General features: G+C 46.6%; 1 long non-coding RNA gene across 1 annotated transcript; it reads left to right on the top strand.

The window, feature by feature from the left end:
- The first annotated feature begins 17,429 nt into the window (after window positions 1-17,429).
- On the top strand, window positions 17,430-18,642 carry LOC125386985. The gene is made up of 3 exons (XR_007227582.1): window positions 17,430-17,876; window positions 18,009-18,342; window positions 18,432-18,642. It is a non-coding gene; the product is annotated as an uncharacterized LOC125386985 (long non-coding RNA).
- Window positions 18,643-18,994: the final 352 nt, after the last annotated feature.

Genomic DNA, 18,994 nt, shown 5'->3' with positions numbered 1-18,994 from the left:
AGTGCCTGCGTGGGTGCAGAATGTATACAGCCTTGGATCAATTGATGATTCTACTTAATGCTTTACTTTATGACTTTACTGTATCACTTTCACCTATTATATGACTGTACAGTCGCGAATAGGTCTGCTTGTGTTCTGTTTACGAGTTATTCGCCAGCTCCAGTGTAGACACAATCCTATTTTTGTGCATGATCAGTATGCAGGCAGTTCGCTGTCTGTTCTAGTTAATGCAGACGCAGCATTGCTAAGGCTATGCAAATATAAATTATTAAAAAGTATAATATCGTACAATTCATCTAATTATACGCGTTGTTGGGTTAATCCCTCGACGACGTAATAAAATGACGAAGAATTCAAGACAAACGAATTCAATTTACTGTACTTACTACTATACTGATCAAAATTTACTGTATTTCTCGTAGCGGGTAGAAAAAAATTATGCTTTGAACATTTTATAAGGAATAAATATTAGTTGTATTGGGAATGATGATATTCAAGTGTGACATTTATTTCTTACGAATCTGAAGGTCTCTATTACTAAAAGTGACTATTTATGTATACAAATTTCCCATCAAAATATTATATTAAAGTATACATCAAAAACACTTTCTTCCCAAATCAGTGCAGCGATTTCGATTAAACTGTGAGTACTTTATCGATAGCGTTCAATAAATAGAACGAACAGTTATTTTATTAATTTTTTTACATTGTTATTTTTATGGATATAGAGAATTAATATGAAACATAAGCGCGAGAAAATGGCGGGAGTAACTATGACTCTCTTACATCCTTTACGTATACATCTATACGTATACATCCTTTCAATCGGCTTGCCGAATAACGGTTTATTTTTACCGTGAAGAGATGGAATTAACACCTAACCATGAGTAAAGTATTATTTCTCGGTCTCAGAAGCACTGTGGCGGACTTATCCGCTTCGGAGAGGACCATAATCGACGGATCGGCAACGTCCCTGGATTATGCAAAGGTTATGGTGCCGCTAGTGGGGAATCAGGTTGCCCGTCCGGTCTGTCAGAGAAGGGAAATTCACCTTTTCTTCGTTATATTAACAGACCTGGACAGACACCTTGATCAACATCATATGGATGCCCGCATCCAGTGGGGGTGCATATATTGCGAAAGAAGTTTCCCGAAGCTTCATGGGGCAAAATGCCACATACCTAAGTGTAGTGGTATGAATCAAAGGAAAGAGGGAGCATATAAATGTGGAGCATGCCACATGATCTTCGGGACCCAGACAGGGCTATCCACCCATGAACGGCATGCGCACCCTGCCCTGACAGAAGAAGGGGAGCGGACCCCCAGAAATGGACAGTAGCAGAAGTAACTTTCCTGAAGGAACTCGATGAAGTCTATAAAGACCACAGATTTCCAAATGTAGAAATAAATAAAATCCTCACAAACAAAACAATTGATCACATTAAATATCAAAGGAGAAAATTAAAATTAGCTAGTGAGGGCGAGGGCCATCAGGAGGTTGCCCAGGAGATGGAGGGTGCGATTCCGTTAACTCAGACAATGCGTGGTACACAGAGTCTGCATTAAACGGGAGTAGCGAGTCCATCCAGCAATGGAAACTCGAAATAAGTAAAGCAATCGAGATACTATCCGAGGTGCCTCCGTCGTTAAGGGAGGTTAACGATCGGTTGGACGAGATATGGAGAAGTGATAAAGGGAGCAGGCCCTTACTGTCAACATTAGCAATTTTATTTACACATCTCTATACGGAGCAATAGAGAAAATTAATGAATTAGAGGATAATAAAACAAGAAAGCATCAAGTGAAACGAAATAAGTATAGTCGGAATAAGAGCAGGAATTCCAGGAAAAGATACTCCTACGCACATTGCCACGAGTTAATTCAAGAATGTCCTAAGAAGTTGTTGTTAACAACGATCATGCATACCTCAAACCAGCCAGGCAACCACCAGAAGCTGTTGAAATGAGGAGACTCTATGAGGGCTTATGGGGTTAAACAGGATCTTCGAATACCCAAATCCCGGGAAATAGAGCCTCCGAGCTATCCTTAAATGACTTATTTCCGCCGATAACCGCCGAGGATGTGGGCAAGAAAATAAGTAGTATAAGAAAAAAGGCTGCGGCAAGACCAAATGGTTTTCAAAAGGAGCACTTAATGATACTTGGCCTGCCTGTTATGTTGACAAAGATTTTTATATATTATGTTATAGTTCCTATTTTGCGACCATATGGAAGGAGAATAGGACTACTGTAGCTATATATTATATTATATATTCACCGACTATAGTTCTTACGGACGCTCCATCCGTCGTGCCGGTGTATCCCCTTGCCGTCAATTGATTCCTCGTGTCGATGAGACGTTTATTTCGCGGGTCCACGAGCAACCCATAGTGGCTCAAAAAGTCCACACTGATGATAGGTGATTGGACGTCGGCTATCACGAATCGCCATGTGAATGCCCCTCTGAGGGACAGGTTGAGTGTGACGGCGATGGTGCCGTACGTTGGGATCCGCGTCCCGTTGGCCGCGAACAATTCGTACTCGCATCTGTTCGTTGGTTGGCGTATTTTGCTGCGGGAATACACGCTTATGTCGGCCCCAGTGTCCTCGAGGAAGGACGCCAGCGTCGCCTTATCGGTGACAAAAATGCGGATGGAGCCCATGCCGTCGTCGTCTACCGCTTTTACGGACGGCGGGCCCCGTTTCCCTGCATCCATTTGCACGGAGACTGACACTTGTACGCCCGGTCTCCAAACGTTCGGTGGTAGTAGCAGAAGTCGGGGTTTCCCGATCTCTCTCTCGATCTTTCTCTTGATTTCGGCCGGTTACACCTTCCCGCTTCGGGTCGCCGCCTAGGACGAAGCTCGCGCTTCGACGCGCGCATTTCCGCTTGCAGTTGAGATATTTGTTCGCTCAGGGCGTTGACGACGGAAAGCCAGGGTTCGCTTGTTGTCTCGGGTTGTGCCGGCTGCTCGACAACGGTCGCCAAACGAGGTGCGTGCCGGTCGTCCTCTGAGAGATCCTCGTGTACCTCGTCAGCTATCCGCAACATCCTAGCCACGTCGTCGCCGTCGACTCCAGCCAGAAAGCACCTGACCCGCGTTGGTAGGTGGTTCTACCACAGAGTGGGGATAAACTTGCTGACGCGAGAGGACCGGCAAGTCTTTTGAGATCATGATAAAATTTCGAAGGTTTCCTGTCGCCGATCTCTTCCTTTTTCCACCAACCTTCTGAATTTCTTGTCGTCGGTATAGAATTCTCGCTGTGTATTGAATACTCGCTCGATATTGTACTATGTTCTAATCGTCCTCGAACGTGTCTGTTTATTTATACTGGTCGGAGGAGAATCGAAAGACAGCGACATTGTTTTGCCCAGAGTTTACGTTACTTGTATTCTAACGGTCTTGATACTCTGGGACAGAACAATAACATGATTTGATTTGTTCTCTAAATCATGTGCCGCTACAATTATTAATTTATCGACTATTTGCCTAATAAATTGATGAAATCAATTTCTAGGCAAATATTAGTTTTAAGTCCCTACGAGGGGATACCTCGGAATTATCGGCCCCATTTGAAGTTCCACCGTTTGAATGTAAGCAGCATACCACTTTTAAACGGTGTATTGTGGATCCTTGGAGAGTCATAGTTCCTCAGGGGCAGGGGAGACTTCAGGCTCGTCTGCCCTAGTCGCACTCCTACTTCTCTGTTGTGCCGCCGGTAACATGAGCGCAGTGTCGCCGTGGGTAATGGTCCCCCGACGCGGCGCCAATGGCTAAACGGAGTGCGGCGACGAAGGAGGAATGATGACGACTCAGCTATGTCCCCGGGCACTATTCTGAAAATTATGGTGCCATTGGTGGGAGATAAGGTCGCTTGTCCGGTCAGCAAGGAAAGGGAAGTCCACCTCTTCTTTATAACCTTAGCAGATCTGCACAAGCACCTTGGTTTACATCAAGTGGATGCCCGTATCCAATGGGAATGCTTGCATTGTGGCAAGAGTTTCCTGAAACTCCATGGGGCAAAATATAAGTATGAAGCTTGCCCCATGAGTTTGGGGGCTCAAAGAGGGCCATCCACCCATGAACGGCGTGCGCATCCTGCTGTGAGAAATGTAAAAAGAAGGGGAACGGAACCCCTAAATAGAAATTGGACTGTAGAAGAGGCAACCCTCTTGAGAGGGCTCGAGGAGACATATAAAAATCACAAATACCCAAATAAGGAGATAAGTAAAATCCTCACTACCAGAAGGATTGACCAAATAAAATAAAAAAAGAAATGCATAAGAGTAGGTGATGAAGAGGCGAGTACTCAAGAGGGTACCCAGGTGACTGGGGGAGGATGCGATCCCGTTAATTCTGGCAATGCGCGTACGCGCGAAGAACCTGAATTTAGCAAAGAAATAAGAACGACGAGTCTACCCATCAGTGGAGACTCGATTTAATGCAAGAGATTGAAAGACAAACCAAGGTTGAAGGAGGTAAATGCTCGGTTAATGCAAATTTGGTCAGAAAATAAAGAGAACAGGGAAGCCCTTATTGATAATGTTACTAAATTTATTTGGAAATCTTTATGTGGAGCAATAGACAAGAGGAATGAGAGAGACAGAAGTAAAAAGGGGAAGCCTCAAAGCAAAGGATATAATAAGTATAACAACAAAAGTCCGAAAAAGATATACTTCTACGCACGGTGCTAGGAGTTATTCAAAGAATGGCCCAGTAAGTTGGCCGACGTTGTGGTTAACAATAATCGTGCATAGCTAGAACTGTCCAGGCAACCGCCTGAAGCGGTTGAAGTGAGGAGGCTCTACGAGGATTTATGGGGTCGTGCTGGTCCCAGGAAATAGAGTCTCTGAACTATCGATTAACGAATTGTTCCCGCCAATAGCCGCTGAGGATGAGGAGGAGAAAATTATAAGAACGAGAATAAAATTTGCGGCAAGTCCAGATGGAGTACAAAAGGAGCACTTAATGGTCCCCTGCTTACCCGAAATACTGGCGAAAATATTTAATATCTTATTTTATTCTCGACCGAATTATCTCTTTCATCCTCGGCGGAATAAGATGGAGGATATCTCTAAGGCTTTCGATACAATACCCGACTTGGTGTTAAAATCTTGCCTGGCGAGGAAGGGTGTGCCGACCTCTATAATTGAATTAGTCAACAATATGTATAATGAGGGCAAGACAGTAATAAAAGCTAAAGTAAATTATTGAGGAGCAAGTCAGCGGCATAAACGTCAGTAATAATAGAAAAGTGCCTATCCTGGCCTTCTCTGACAACATTGTCTTGCTTGGTGAAAATGAGAGGGAGGCACAACGCCAAGTGGGTATTCTCCATAAATATCTGAACGGCCACCTCTGGGGGAAAGAACCAAACGTTTTAGATTGTCGCTATAAAGGATACCTGGCCCGTTAAAGAACCGCAAATAAGGCTCGAAAATACGCCTATTCCAACCGCTGACCCAGATGAGGCATTCGGGTATTGAGGCGCCAAAATGGGGTCTTAGAAGGGTATCCACTGTGGCATTGTAAGGCCAGAAATTCTGAGCGTGGTCAGAAGAGTTAGAAAGCTTTCTTTGAAACCATACCAGAAGATTGAGTTACTAGTGAAATACATCTTCTCTCGATACACTTAACATCTCTTAATCAATCCACCAAGCGACAGTGTTTTAAAATTGTTGGACAGCGAGGTCAGACAAGAAATAAAGGCCATTTTACATCTGGTGCCTTCAACTGCCATTGGTTTCTTCCATGCTCCAAAAGCAAATAGGGGATTAGGGTTATCGCGGTTTGAACACATTATCAGACTCCGTACTCTAAAAAGCGCGATTACTATTAAGAACTCAGTCCATCCAGTGACATCTAGCCTGATTAACGAAGAAAGTGACAGGAAAGTAAAGAAAATAGCGTACTCCCCAAGGATAAAATTGTAGTATCGACGGAAATATATATTAGGTATACAATTTCTTTGATACTATTTATTTTATTTTAAATTAGTTATACAGATATTAATGAGACAGACAACAATGGTTGTTTAATATGAAACTAATAGTAACAATCTTATTCTAACTTGGCTACTCGCGCAACTCCGCAACGCTAACAATTCTACTCATAACAACGCAACTCGACAACGCTAACTCTAATAGCTCTACTCTTCGACTCCTCGATTAATTCTGCCCTCTCGACCCACTCTCACTTTTCGATTAACCACTCCTTGGATTCGAATCGTTCCCCTCCATTAGCGCTATTTTTCCCTTTCTCTAATTCCATTCTGTTAACGCTTCGCAAGAGCTAGGTGACATTGGTCACACAGGCTTTTTCTATGTAAACTTATATCCGAAAGACAGGCGACGTTGTTTTGCTTACTTTCTAAACAGGTTTTTCCCCACGATACTACAAAATGGTCGGCCACTTCTGAGGGCATTGAGAAAGCCAGGAGGATTCTAAAGTATGGACACGTCAAATTATGGTTAGAGTTGAGAAACGAGGATCAAGGAGTTAATCACTTCTCAAAGAATAAAACTGGGAACGTGTTGCTTGAGGAGTATAATCTGCTTAAGCCCTCGAGGTTCATGGCTGTCATAAGACTTATGACAAACACTTTTGCCACTAGGATTGTATTGGCACAGGCCGACAAAGAGTTAATCACTTCTCAAAGAATAAAACTGGGAACGTGTTGCTTGAGGAGTATAATCTGCTTAAGCCCTCGAGGTTCATGGATGTCATAAGACTTAGGACAAACACTTTTTCCACAAGGATTGTATTGGCATAGGCCGACTAAAAGTAGATATAATTTGTAGAAGATGTCGTAGGACACATCGTAGGGTTATGCCAATATACCAAAGGCCTAAGGATTAAGAGGTACGATGAGGAGAAACCAATCCTCGCCGACAAGCTGATGAAAAATAACGAGCTATTGTTCGAACCTACGTTAAGGGTAGGGGCTAATCTGCTCAAACCGGACGTTAATAGTTAAAAACGAGGAACGGATTCTCGTGGTCGATGTTACCGTCCGTTATGAGAACAAGGATTACCTCCTAAAGGCAGAAAAAGAGAAAGTCTGCAAGTACTTCCCATGTCAAAATTACTTCAAGGAAAAGTATAATATCGACGACGGAGAGATTTTGCCCGTGGTCCTGGGCAGTAGAGAGGCAATAACCCCTAATACAGAAGGAAATTTAAAATGTATGAGGATCACTGATAAAGAAATCAATACTATAACTCAATCGAGATGCTTAACATATTTTTAGATGGGTGACACTACGTTCGCAAATTTTCGGATCCCGTACGTTCGTAAATTGTAAGAAAATCGCCGTCTTATCGAAAACCTAACGCAAGAGGGATTGGTTTTAGGTTAGGCTATTTTCCAGAGAGCAACGCGTAGACGTGTGTCACGTACCAATGGTGTGGACCGTAGAGATTTCGAAATATTCGCATCAGCCCGAGGAGCCGAAGGATTTTTTCGAATTATTTTCTTAAATAACGTTACAAGATAACGATATTTTTACACAAGTCGTTCTGTTTCTGAGTAATACAGACGACTGTAACTTTTATTTGATCGCTGGGAATGGTTGAAAAAAATCATTCCCTTTTAGCCGCCATTTAAGGCTCAGCTGAGAACTGGCACGGACTAGGGGAATCCGTCTGTCCAACTAAAACAAAGCATTGCGAGGAGTTAACGCAATGTGATTTCTATCCAGTGCTCTGAATGTCAACGTGAAGAAATTGAAAAAAAAACACACAAAAGCACGGGTAAACGGCGAGAGTAAATATGACTTTCTTAAGGAGTTAGGTTGCGGTTAGATTGGGGATAGTTTACGCCCTGGGAAACCCCGATGAATCTGATGTTCTCCTATAGCCGCGTGGTGGCTGGTCGGCGCCTTTGGCACCCGCCAATTGCCGATGCGATGCGGAGAGCTTCGGAAAAGTTGATGGGACCGTATCTGCCAAGACCACTCACCTCACCGTTTTGTGGGGCTCCCCGTCACCCTGCACCGGCCTTGACCGGCGTAGGGTGCGAAAGAGTGAGTGGCACCACGATGGAAACCCTTGTTGACGACATCTGCGACATTGCTAACGATTATTATTATGCAAAACAAAACGAAAGGAAAAACGTTTACGGTGCAAGTGAGGGTTACCCCAGTACCGGCGCAGCAGCTAGTTGTAAAGCGGACCCCGCTGCGTCGTCATCGAGCAACCATTGCCGTCCAAGGGTGGGCCCCCGGGCCCGCGGGCGCGTTTATGCGTCTGACGACGGAGGCACGCGAACCGAGGGGAGGGTCTCGGAAAGGGTCGGAGGAACCCGACGATATGACTATCGGCCCGGCATCTTCGCGGGGTTGAACGCATCGACGTCGGCGGGGGGGGGCGAGATCTGACGACGAAATGTCATTATGTTTTTCCTTTCCGGCCACTGCGGGCGCGCTCGGCAAGCGGTCGTACGCGGCGGGGTACGCGTCCGCGGGAGATTCGGACTCCGCGTTGCTACCGATTCCCGATAAAAGGAAGAAGAGGGGCGCGAGGTGCGGGGCGGACACCGACACCGATACCGACGCCGAAGCCGCCTCTGTGGCCGCCGTTGCCGCTACCATCCGCGGCGGTGCCGACGGCGGCGACGACGCGCGAAGTGAAGAAGCAAAGATCTGACCTGAAGACAAGCAAGTGACCGTGAAGGACGCGGAACCGACCCACGGTCAGGAAGAAGAGGACGGCGCATACTTGCGGAGGAGGGTGCGCCTTCTGGAGAGAGAGGTCAGTCGTCTCCAAGAGACGGTAAAACGGTTGACCATGGAACGCACGGAGAGGGCAGCCGAAGTTCTAAGTAACGACAGTGAAGAACAAGAGGTGAGGATCACCTCTACGAGGGGGATGAAAGGAAATGCTCCCGGAGCCCCAACAGGAGCGATTATAGCCCCCCCCCCCCTATCCATGGTCAGCGTCGCGCCGTTTCCGCTGTCCCGACGGGTTGGGGAGTAATGTAAAAAATAAGAAAATGGATAAATGGAGGGTGAGAGAACCGAGGAACTGGCATCGTCGTCTTTGTCGTCGTCATCCTTGCGAACAGGTGTTTCGGCGCTCGCGGCGGCAGCCGGCATCAGTGGATCAGGGACGAAGACTTTCGCGAAAGTGACCGCTCTGTTTCCGGCGCGACCCTGCACAGGGAATGCGGGTAGCGACGGTGATGCAGGTGTTAATGAGAGAGGAAAGTAGCATTACGCTAGTGGACGGGATGCGCGCGGAAAGAATATGCCTGGCCATCCCCGGTCCCCCCGGTGTGCCGCGGTATCGCTCAACGTGCACGCCGGGCTTTACCTACAGGGATGCGATGTCGGTGGTCAAGAGAGAGATGAAGCACTCCGAACTTGACATCACTCATAAGATCGACGAAGGCGGTCACGGGGGCGTTATTATTCGAAATCTCAGGTCAGGACGCTGGGAACAAAGCATCGCGACTGACCAAGCGGACGGCGGCTACGCTCAAGGGCTTCCCCGCAAAGTCACTATGCCGCGGAGGACAGCGGAGCTGACAGTAATCGGGCTGGAAGACTGGGTTACCCCGAAGGAGGTGGCGGCCGCCAATGCCGATGAGGGGGGCTGCCATGTTGACGAAGTCAACGTGAGGGTCATACGCGCCGCTCCTCGGAGCCTCGGGTCGGTGTGACTACGCCGCCGGCAACAGCGGCAAGGAAAATTAGTGGAAGCAACGGCGGAAGAGGAGACGCTCCATCAGAAGGTAAGCTCCATATAGGTTGGTCAGCAGTGAGAGTTTCCCTTCTCCCGACAGGCCGACTTCAGTGCTTCTAAATTCTGGAGTCAGGTCACGTGCCCCGGAGTTGCACGTCAACGGTCGACCGGTCGCAGCGTTGCTTCCGGCGCAGAACGGAAGGACATCGTGCCTGGGACTGCATGGCCCGGGTACCTAAATGTCCGGTGTGCGCGGACCTGGATCTGCCCGTGTCAAATGGAATCACCGGCATGTAAATCGCTAGCCCGTAAGTGTTAAGGTATAGAGAGGATTTGGAAATACAAATAGTTATCTTTATCCACACACAACAGCTATACATATGTATTACACTCTGAAGACCTCGACAACCTTCTTGCACGCACGCTTGTTACCAACCGAATCCTCTAGATTCTTCTAACCGTTTTCCAACCGCCTTTTGTCTCAACTCTGACCTGGACGCCCTCTGACGCTTACACACACATTCCCATGTACGGTGTCAATGTATCATCTTCCTAACAGTAATGTTGGGCCATGTACAAAGGTCAAGTCGAAACCTAACGGTCCGCTCTCAGATAGTATGGAATGACGTGGATTTGGGCATGGTTGTTGTCACAACAGCCGTGTCGTTCGTGAAAGTTAGTATTTTGTTGTTGGTAGTTATATGTAATCCAGTGAAATTAAATAGTTTCAAAATTTAAGTAGGCGCGAAAATTAGAGTATTATGATGGTGCAAGTCGAAAGGGCCTGATTTCCTATACAAAAATAAGTCGAGGATGAAGTGACAATTTTTGACACAAGACTTGGCTTTCCAGAAAATCAGTTATGAAGTTCCGTCCATTTGACTCGCTACTTTTTAAGTATACGCGTACCTGTATGAGGGAACTTCACAATCCGTTGTTTGGGAAACGAAGCCAGGAAAAATTTTATATATTTGTATGCACGTCTGAAAATACCATTTATCCTCATATATACATGTATGTTTTCTTAAATATTTAGTCTATTCGATAACATGAAATAACAAGACTGATTACCTCAGCCAACGTTCATACCGCGTTAGAAATGCGAAACCATACTACTTAGACCCGAGACAAGTAAAATCGGCCCAATAGAAAGGGAACACTGTAAAAAATTCCATCTAAAAGAAAAGAGGGCCGCACAGGAGGTAAGGACCGTTCCTAACGATGGCGGTGATGCGGCGGCGAGAAAGTAGACGACGTCGTCAACTGGCCACATGGAGGCTAGAGAAAAGGAAGAGAAATGTGTTCGTGCCTACCGCGAAGGGAACGGACTTTTTTTGCGTGAGGTGGGGAAGATGCTGTTACGCATGCCCAGTGACCCGCATTACTGGGTTATGTGAGACTCGGGCGGATGTTGTTGCCATAGCCACTAAAAACCCCTCCTTCTTCCTCTGCTTTGAGGACAGACAACCCCGGTAAAACCTGTCGGCAGTCATCAGCGTTATCTTTTCATGCCCCGTTGTGTCTTCTTCTTCGGGCAGTTATTGCTCTCGTCATCTTCTCAGCTAGTTCAAAATACTGGGCTGATCTCCTTCTGCGGTTCTTTGTTGTCTTATACCTCTGCCGTCACTGCTCCGCGCAGTTGTGGTTGCTCTCGTTCTCCTCCTTGCCTCCTCCAAGGCCTTCCCTGTCACCCTCCTGTGAGACATGACGGTCCTGCAGAATTGCCTGAATTTATCCCTGCTCTCGTTCTTGGCGGTCACCGTGGCGATCAGATTGTCCACGTCTATCTTCTCACCAAGAGCGTTCTCCAGCTCGATCCTTCTGTCCGTCCACTTCGGGCACGCGAAGAGGGCGTGCTCTGCATCGTCGTTAGGGTCTCCACAGTCGAGACAGTTGCTGTCGCTGTTCTTGCCAATCCTTTTCCTATAGACATCGAAGCTCCCATGCCCAGTTAGCAGCTGCATGGTGCGATGATCGATGTCCATCTTCTCTTTGGTAAATAGGTGCGCACTCGGTATTAATTTCCTTGTGACATTCTCTTTTTTGTAGTTGTTCCACTCCTTCTGACACTTCTCTTGGGCATTCTTGCGAATCGCCTCCGGTTCCTCCTTCAGCTTGCTGCCGTCATCCGCGCCAATCCTGGACCCATGGATCTTCCTCTCGTAAGTCTCTCCGAGCATCTGTATCTTTATGTAAATCGGGAGATTCCCGGTCAACACGCAAAATACCGCGTAGGAGACGGTACGGTATGCCGTCGTCGTTATGCACAGGGCCGTTCGTTGTGCTCGTTTCTGCTTTTTCCTGTTCTTATCGGTATTCGCTGCTCTAGCCCACACCGGTGCTCCGTAAGTTACGATGGACTCCCACACATTGTAGTAGAGCCTACGAGCCAAGCTGGGCGGCCCGTTGATGTATAGGTAGTGTTCCCCTGAGGGCTCCTATTAACTTGTCGGCTCTATTACACACCATCTCAATATGCGCACCGATACTCCGACTGGTGTCGATGATGACTCCGAGATACTTGATACGGTCAACAGTTTCGATGTCCGAAGAGCCCAACCTGAGTTTCACCACTCTCGGCACTCGCAACCTTGTGATGAGCATGACTTCCGTCTTTTCTTTCGCCAGTGTGAGCCCGATACTCGTGCACCAATCGTTGGCGATCCTTAGCATCGTGTTGACCTTGGCGGAGGCCTCTTCGTTCTTCCCGACGGAACACGTGATGGCCAAATCGTCTGCGAAGGCGGTTGCTCTGACCATTGGCATGTTGTCGAGTCTCTCGAGCAACCGGTCGTATACCAAGTTCCACAGGAATGGTGCGAGGATGGATCCCTGCAGAACTCCCGCTGCCACCTCGTGCTCCACCGTGCCGTGCTGGTTGCTCACGATGATCTTCTTTCCAGATATATAACTGCCAATTAGCCTTTTGACCTTCCATGGCAGCTTCCTCCTGTCAAATTCCTCGTATATGCTCTTTCAGCTGAGCGAATTGAAGGCATTGCTAATGTCCAGGGCGATCATCACGCATATTACCCTACTCTGTTTGCAAATGTCGGCAAACTTCATCACCTGCGTGATGGCATCTACCGTACTCCTCTCCGTACCGTCCGTTCCGATGCATCTTTCGATGATCTTCTTAAAACATTTTTCCCAGATCATGCTCATGGCTGGGAGTGTGCTTATCGGCCGGTACACGTTAGGGGACTGGGATCCTTTTCCGGATTCCTTAGCAGTATTACTCTGGCAGTTTTCTAGCAGTCTGGGATCCTTCCTGATTCGGTGATGCCGTCGATCACCCTTGTCACGAGCTCGCTCCTGCGTCATCGCCTTCGCCGATGACGACGCTAAGGCTGATGTCTCCTTCCTCTTCGGTCTCTGCCTCTTCGCGGCCCTCGAAATGGGAGGGTCCGTATCGCATGGTGAATAGCCTCTGTAGGACTGCTTCCACCATGTCGATCGTCATCTCGTTGGTTGGTCCCTTGCTTTTGCATCTCTTCATGACCGTGCGATAGGGTTTGCCCCAGGGGTCGCTCTCCAGTATCTTGCAGCATTCTGCCCAAGCTGTTGTTTTGCTACGGGCGATCTCCTTTTTTAACTGCCTTTGGATCTCCTTGTAGGCGTTGACGAGGGGCTCGGTGTTGCCGGCATTCTTCTTCCTCTCTCTCGTCACCTTCCTGAGCGCTTTGTGCGTCTGCGCTCTAAGTTCCGCAAGCTTCGGGTTCCACCAGTAGTTCGCGTACTTTCCGCTCGCCGCACAGCCTGCCTTCCTTAGCATCCCTTCGCACGTACCTTCTATGCACTTTTGCAAGGACTCGGGCCCATCCGCTCCGATAGCCGCGTTGAGGTCCTCCTTCTTCATTGTGTCGTCGAATCTGCTCAGGAACTCCTCCGGCGCCATGTCCTTGGTCACGTACCTATAGAACTTCGATGTGGTTCGAGTCTTCCTCGCCTTAAACCCGTGGAGCACGTACAGATGGTCCGAGGCCGAGTATTTGTCCAAGACCGCGCTTCCAGCGTGTATCTCGCTGACCTTGTTCGATACACTTATTATGTCGGGGAAGCTCGTCTTCCCGTTCATGAAGAAGGTGTACTTTTCCTTGAATCTCAATGGAAACACCCGGTGGCCGCTTAATGCCTCTATTAAGACTCTCTCTCTCTTGTCTGTGGTCGATCCTCCCCAACAGGTTGATTTTGCGTTGATGTCTCCGGCCACGACGACCTTGTCGTGTCTTCTAGCAACGTTCTTCGTCATAGATGACAGCGTGTCTATGTACTTGAAATAATCTTGTTTATTTATGTTAGGCGAACAGTATCTGCTAAAGCAGAAGACGTCGTCGACACGGACGCCCACTATCACGTCGCTCTTGACCTCTGTTGTTTCATCCCGAAGTTCGCCATTGAGGAGGGTGACCCATATCGAGGCGTCTCCTTTGGTGTCATTAAACCAGTGAGGTAGAGATGCCTGTTCGGCTCGGATATTATTATTATATCCGGCCTAAGTTCGATCGCGCATTGGTGCATTAAGTCCAGCGCCAGCTTGCATCTGTTGAGGTTTATCTGCAGCATCTTCATTTTTTCGTTCTCAACCGCCTTATATATTCTGGGCAAGCCAGAGACCCGGTTACGTGGTCAAATTTCACTCCTTTCTCCTTGCTGCAGATGGAGCAGCAGGGTGCGTTGACGCAGGCAGCTATCGTGTGGTCTTTGGCTCCACACTTCCTGCAAATCTCCTTTCCAGGGCTTATCGCCGTGCATTTGTTTGCGATATGCCCGAACGTGTGGCATCTGAAGCACTTTACCACATTGGCTAGTGCCTTTATCGAGACGATCGTCAAGCAGGTTCTGATCTTCCAGCTCGCCCCCTCTCTGACCAGATAGGCTTTCGGCATCGTTACTATTGCCGATTGAGTACCCCACGGCGCCATTCTTAGGGTTTTCACTTCAACCTCGGTGATATCGTTTATGTTTAAATGGTTTACTAGCTCCCTGGCTAGTTCTTCCTTGCTTACGAGCGGGTCTATATCCCTGATCTCCACGGAGGTCTTGTCGCGCATTGGTAGCGCGTTCTGTTCCTTCTAATTCCGCTGCTCTCTTTTAGGGTTTCCCTTGCCCCCATCAACTCCTTGTAGACCTGGATCCACTCCTTGTCTTGTCCTACTTTGACAAGGATGGCGTCGGGTCTGTTACGTACCCTCTTCGGTCCCTCCGGCCTCTTTGGCTTGTCCACTGCCGCCCTTTCTGCGTTCGCCTTCCTGACCACCGTCGGGATCTTTTTCCTCTTCTTCCACGGACGGAGATCCAGTCTTCCTTTCTTCGCTGTCCGTGCAATCCGAAGTCGCTTTTGCCGAGCTGTTGCCGGCACAGGCTTCGGCGTAGGAGGCCTCCACGATCATTGGTCTCTTTCTTTTGGTGTCTCTGTGGCGGCACATGACAAGCCAAATACCACCACTCGACACTAACTAGTGCCGGACGACGGCAGCCAGTGGTTAACGTCTTAGGTTGCGAACGTTCGGAACCCGGGTTCGAATCCCGGCGACCGGAGTCCGATTTTACTTCCACGCACCAAAAAACGACGGAAAAATCAGCAATACCCCGGCAGCGACATCTACAGCCCCCAGTGACAATTACAGCGGACTAGGCCCAACTACTACAAGTATAACTCACGCACATCACTTCATCTCCTTTCCCTTCGATGGGCGATATCTCCTTCCTTCTTCCTTCCTTCTCTTCGCTCCTCCCCGGAGGGAAGGTCAGCCTGGTGGCTGTGACCATCCTAGCATTCTTCTTGAGCCTTATCTTGTCCAGCATCGAGTGGATCTTGGTCGCTTTGTTACTAATAGCGTCCCTCCTTTTCTTGATGTCGGCATCCTTTTTGCTCGTGAGGTATAGTCTGTTACCTATTCCTTGAATTTCGCGGAAGACTTCTCTGATGATTTCCGTCATCGCCTTCCATTCGCTCATTTAAATGACAATACTCTCTTCGTCGTTGCTTTTGTTCTCGGCCGTTGCTCTGTTCATCATGGCCTTCCTGAGACATTCCGTTGTTACTGCGGCTTCGCTGCCGCTGTCCGACATTTCCGCCGGTGTGTCTAGCTCCGAAGTGCTGGCTGCCTCGTCCCTCGTTGCCTTCGACTGGCTCCTGGCCATGCTTCTCGTTGTCCTGCACGCGCTCTCCTCCTCTGGTGACTTTCTCATATATCTTGAGGTGTATGGTAGCGATTAGGTTTAAAAAACACAAGAGTATACCTAACTACGTAGTTTATTAAAATATGCCCTATGTGTGCACTAGTCGTATAATACACTTGTTGTCTCGATTCGCGGTTACTAATAGATCGGCGCAAGGAAGTATCGACTTAACTGCTACTGCTCGTGTCACTCGATAACCAAGAATGCCTCGCAACCCTGTTCGCTACATTTATATGCGTCGGAGTTGACGAAAGGCGTTGGGATTTGAATTTTGAAGATGTTCTCGAAACATCCCAACGGACGCTGAACTCTCGACCTTGTTTACAATTGTTGACTTTTCGGGTAGTTGACTCGAGGGCCTATGATCACAACAAAAACGACGGATTTGGATTAACCTCCGTTAACCGCCTAAGGTTGTCGGATCTATAATAAACTCATCTTTCAGTAAACACGATTTCTTGTGTAGCGGGTTCACTGGACGGAAACCGTTATGAATTTTACCGACGAGTGCCGCTACAATCTGATGATCTTGTCACCTTTCAAGAATTCTTCCTTGACGAGTCGGGTTGCCTTTTCGCTGGGTGGTGTTTCTTCTTTGCTTGCCTGCATCTCCGCGATATCTTCGTCAAATTCCAGGTATCTCCTTGTGATTTTCTTTCACCTATTCTCCTCCTTGACAAATGTGGATGTTTCTTGGTCCCCGGTCGTGTTTACCGAACGAGGGGAGGCCCTGGGATCGACCTTCCCCTCGCCGTTCGTCCAGTCGTTAGATGACCATCGGGTCGAGCCGGGGGCCTGGAGGCTCCGAAACCCCCTGAGCCGTAAGTTTATTTACCTTATTTAACTTATCCATATTGTTTTTTATATAAAAGGGAAATGTCCGTTGACGTAGCCGGTCGTCGTATAATCACACTGTATCCTTCCGAATGTATACAATTCGTATCCAAATAAACTTGCCAATGTCATCGTAAAATCGCCAATCGAATTCTTATAGTTAATTTTAATTCTAGTTGGTCTCAATAATTAGGTACTAACTATAATACTAGCAATTCGTAATTTATTTTAACGATTCTAACTTCATAACCTTAATTTTATTTTTATCACTCTCACTTTCAGTTTTACTAATTAGACGGTTATTATCAGTTCTAACTTTACTCGTAGTACTACTAACAATTACTTATTGGTTTAAATCTAACTTTTGTCTTAGTAATTGGTTAGTTATAATTATTCTAACTTTAACTCGTAACTATTATCTTACGATCAATCTTACTAATTGTTATTAACAATTTGTTGGTACAATCAAATCTAACTTTTATTCGTAATTATCCTTTTACGAATCAAGTCTCAACTTTATAACCTTAATTTATTTTTTTTATCCGTGCGCGTATCGATTATGTGTGTGCAGATCTACTTTCTTTCATCTACGTTCGATATTAGCTACTTAATTTACATTTAAATTATGCGTTTTGGTTTGTATCGGTTTTGCCATCGAGTTCGGCTCTATGCATCGTGCACTCCGCGACTCATTGATTTCCACATCGATACGAGTTGTCGATCTTGCGACCGTGTGCTCTATGCTTCGGTCGGCCCGCCACGTGCCACTAGTGTAATGGCGGCGCGTCACTAGCGCAATGGCGGCGCCCGGTGATCACCGCACGTTTCACATCGCAGTTACGGTTTACGAGTTTTTTTAAAAAATAATGAAATACTCACAGTGATATCCGGATATTTGTAAAAATTCACCGTGACCTGTGCTCTCCTTCTTCGCCTCGGTTCGTGAAAATACACCGATTCATGCCCGCTGACGATGCGCTGTCCGCGGAGAGTAAATATTTACCTCGCAAAGTCACTATCACTATTCGTCGAGGAGAGTCTTAACTTGCACTATAGCTAGTTGATAAGTTTGTTCATTGGCCTTTATTGATTTGAGAAAATCAGCACGACGCCCCTGGTTACTGCATAACCTCAACCGTGTGACAGCTTGCCTTATAGGCACAAAACCTTAGTAAGTAATATTTGTTTATTATGGACTATTGCCTTCTCATCATAAGAACAATTATGTCCAAAAGTGGCATCGAATTCAGGTGTTAGATATCCAAATTGTCATATATCAATTATAAACTTTTCGTCGTTTTAGGTTTGCGACGAGCAATTTTTATAAGCTATCCCGCTATGACACAATCAAGAGCGCTTGTGCCAGGAGAAAGGCACTAGAATTTAGTTTATTGGCTATAATTATAGTGCTATAATTAATCTGGCGTTCTATCCAAGATCAGTTCTACAGATGTTACATCTCCTTGAGTTGCGTTATATGATCACATGCTTCTATGTATCCCAGACTTTCCCTTTCCGATGGAGAGTCTCCTCATTTGATTGTATTACACCCAAAGGGCTCGTGAACACATTCAGACAATAGTTGCTTTTACTTATAATGAAGATAACGTATCCTGCTCCGACAGCTAGTATACAAGGTAAATATTGCACTAATAACTTGTCGCTTCAGGTTTGTCACATACACAAATCACATACATACAACTATCACTAATACTTTTTCTTCCAGGTGGAGGATTTAACACAACAATCAACCACTCTGGTCTCACACATATTTGCCTAACTTAATTTAACTTAAAACCACTCTACCTTCTGTGACGGTAATGGCCATACCCTGTGTCTACCCTGCTTGTCGCATAATCACTTTCCTAAATGCGACACAAGTTAAACTCATTGCATGGATTACCATCTCATATTTAATAAAGAACCTATAACATCCACCTTTGATTTATAATTTTGTTTTAAACCTATTTGTCCCTATAGAGAGTTACGAACACCAGACATAGCAAAGTATACTATCACAATATCTTTCTACATTGGTATTAACCGTTTCCTACTCCTTCTTAGCTCTAAAGGACCGTCGCCACTATTGCTGGTCAAAATTATAACCACATTGTATCGAGAACTCTATAGACTTTTTTAGAAACCTAACCTCGACTTTTCACAGCTCGCCTAGCCTATTTGTTTGACTGGATATATGCCAAAGCTAATGTTAGCATAATGGTTACACCTTGCACTTTTGTTTGCACATATCGTAGTTGAGAAATTTATTAATTCGTAAGTTCTCAAGCA

This window comes from Bombus terrestris, unplaced genomic scaffold (genome assembly GCF_910591885.1).
Source record: "Bombus terrestris unplaced genomic scaffold, iyBomTerr1.2, whole genome shotgun sequence".
In the NCBI taxonomy this organism is placed as follows: domain Eukaryota; kingdom Metazoa; phylum Arthropoda; class Insecta; order Hymenoptera; family Apidae; genus Bombus; species Bombus terrestris.
The sequence above is the reverse complement of the archived record's forward strand: the minus strand, read 5'-3'. Positions and strand labels throughout refer to the sequence as shown.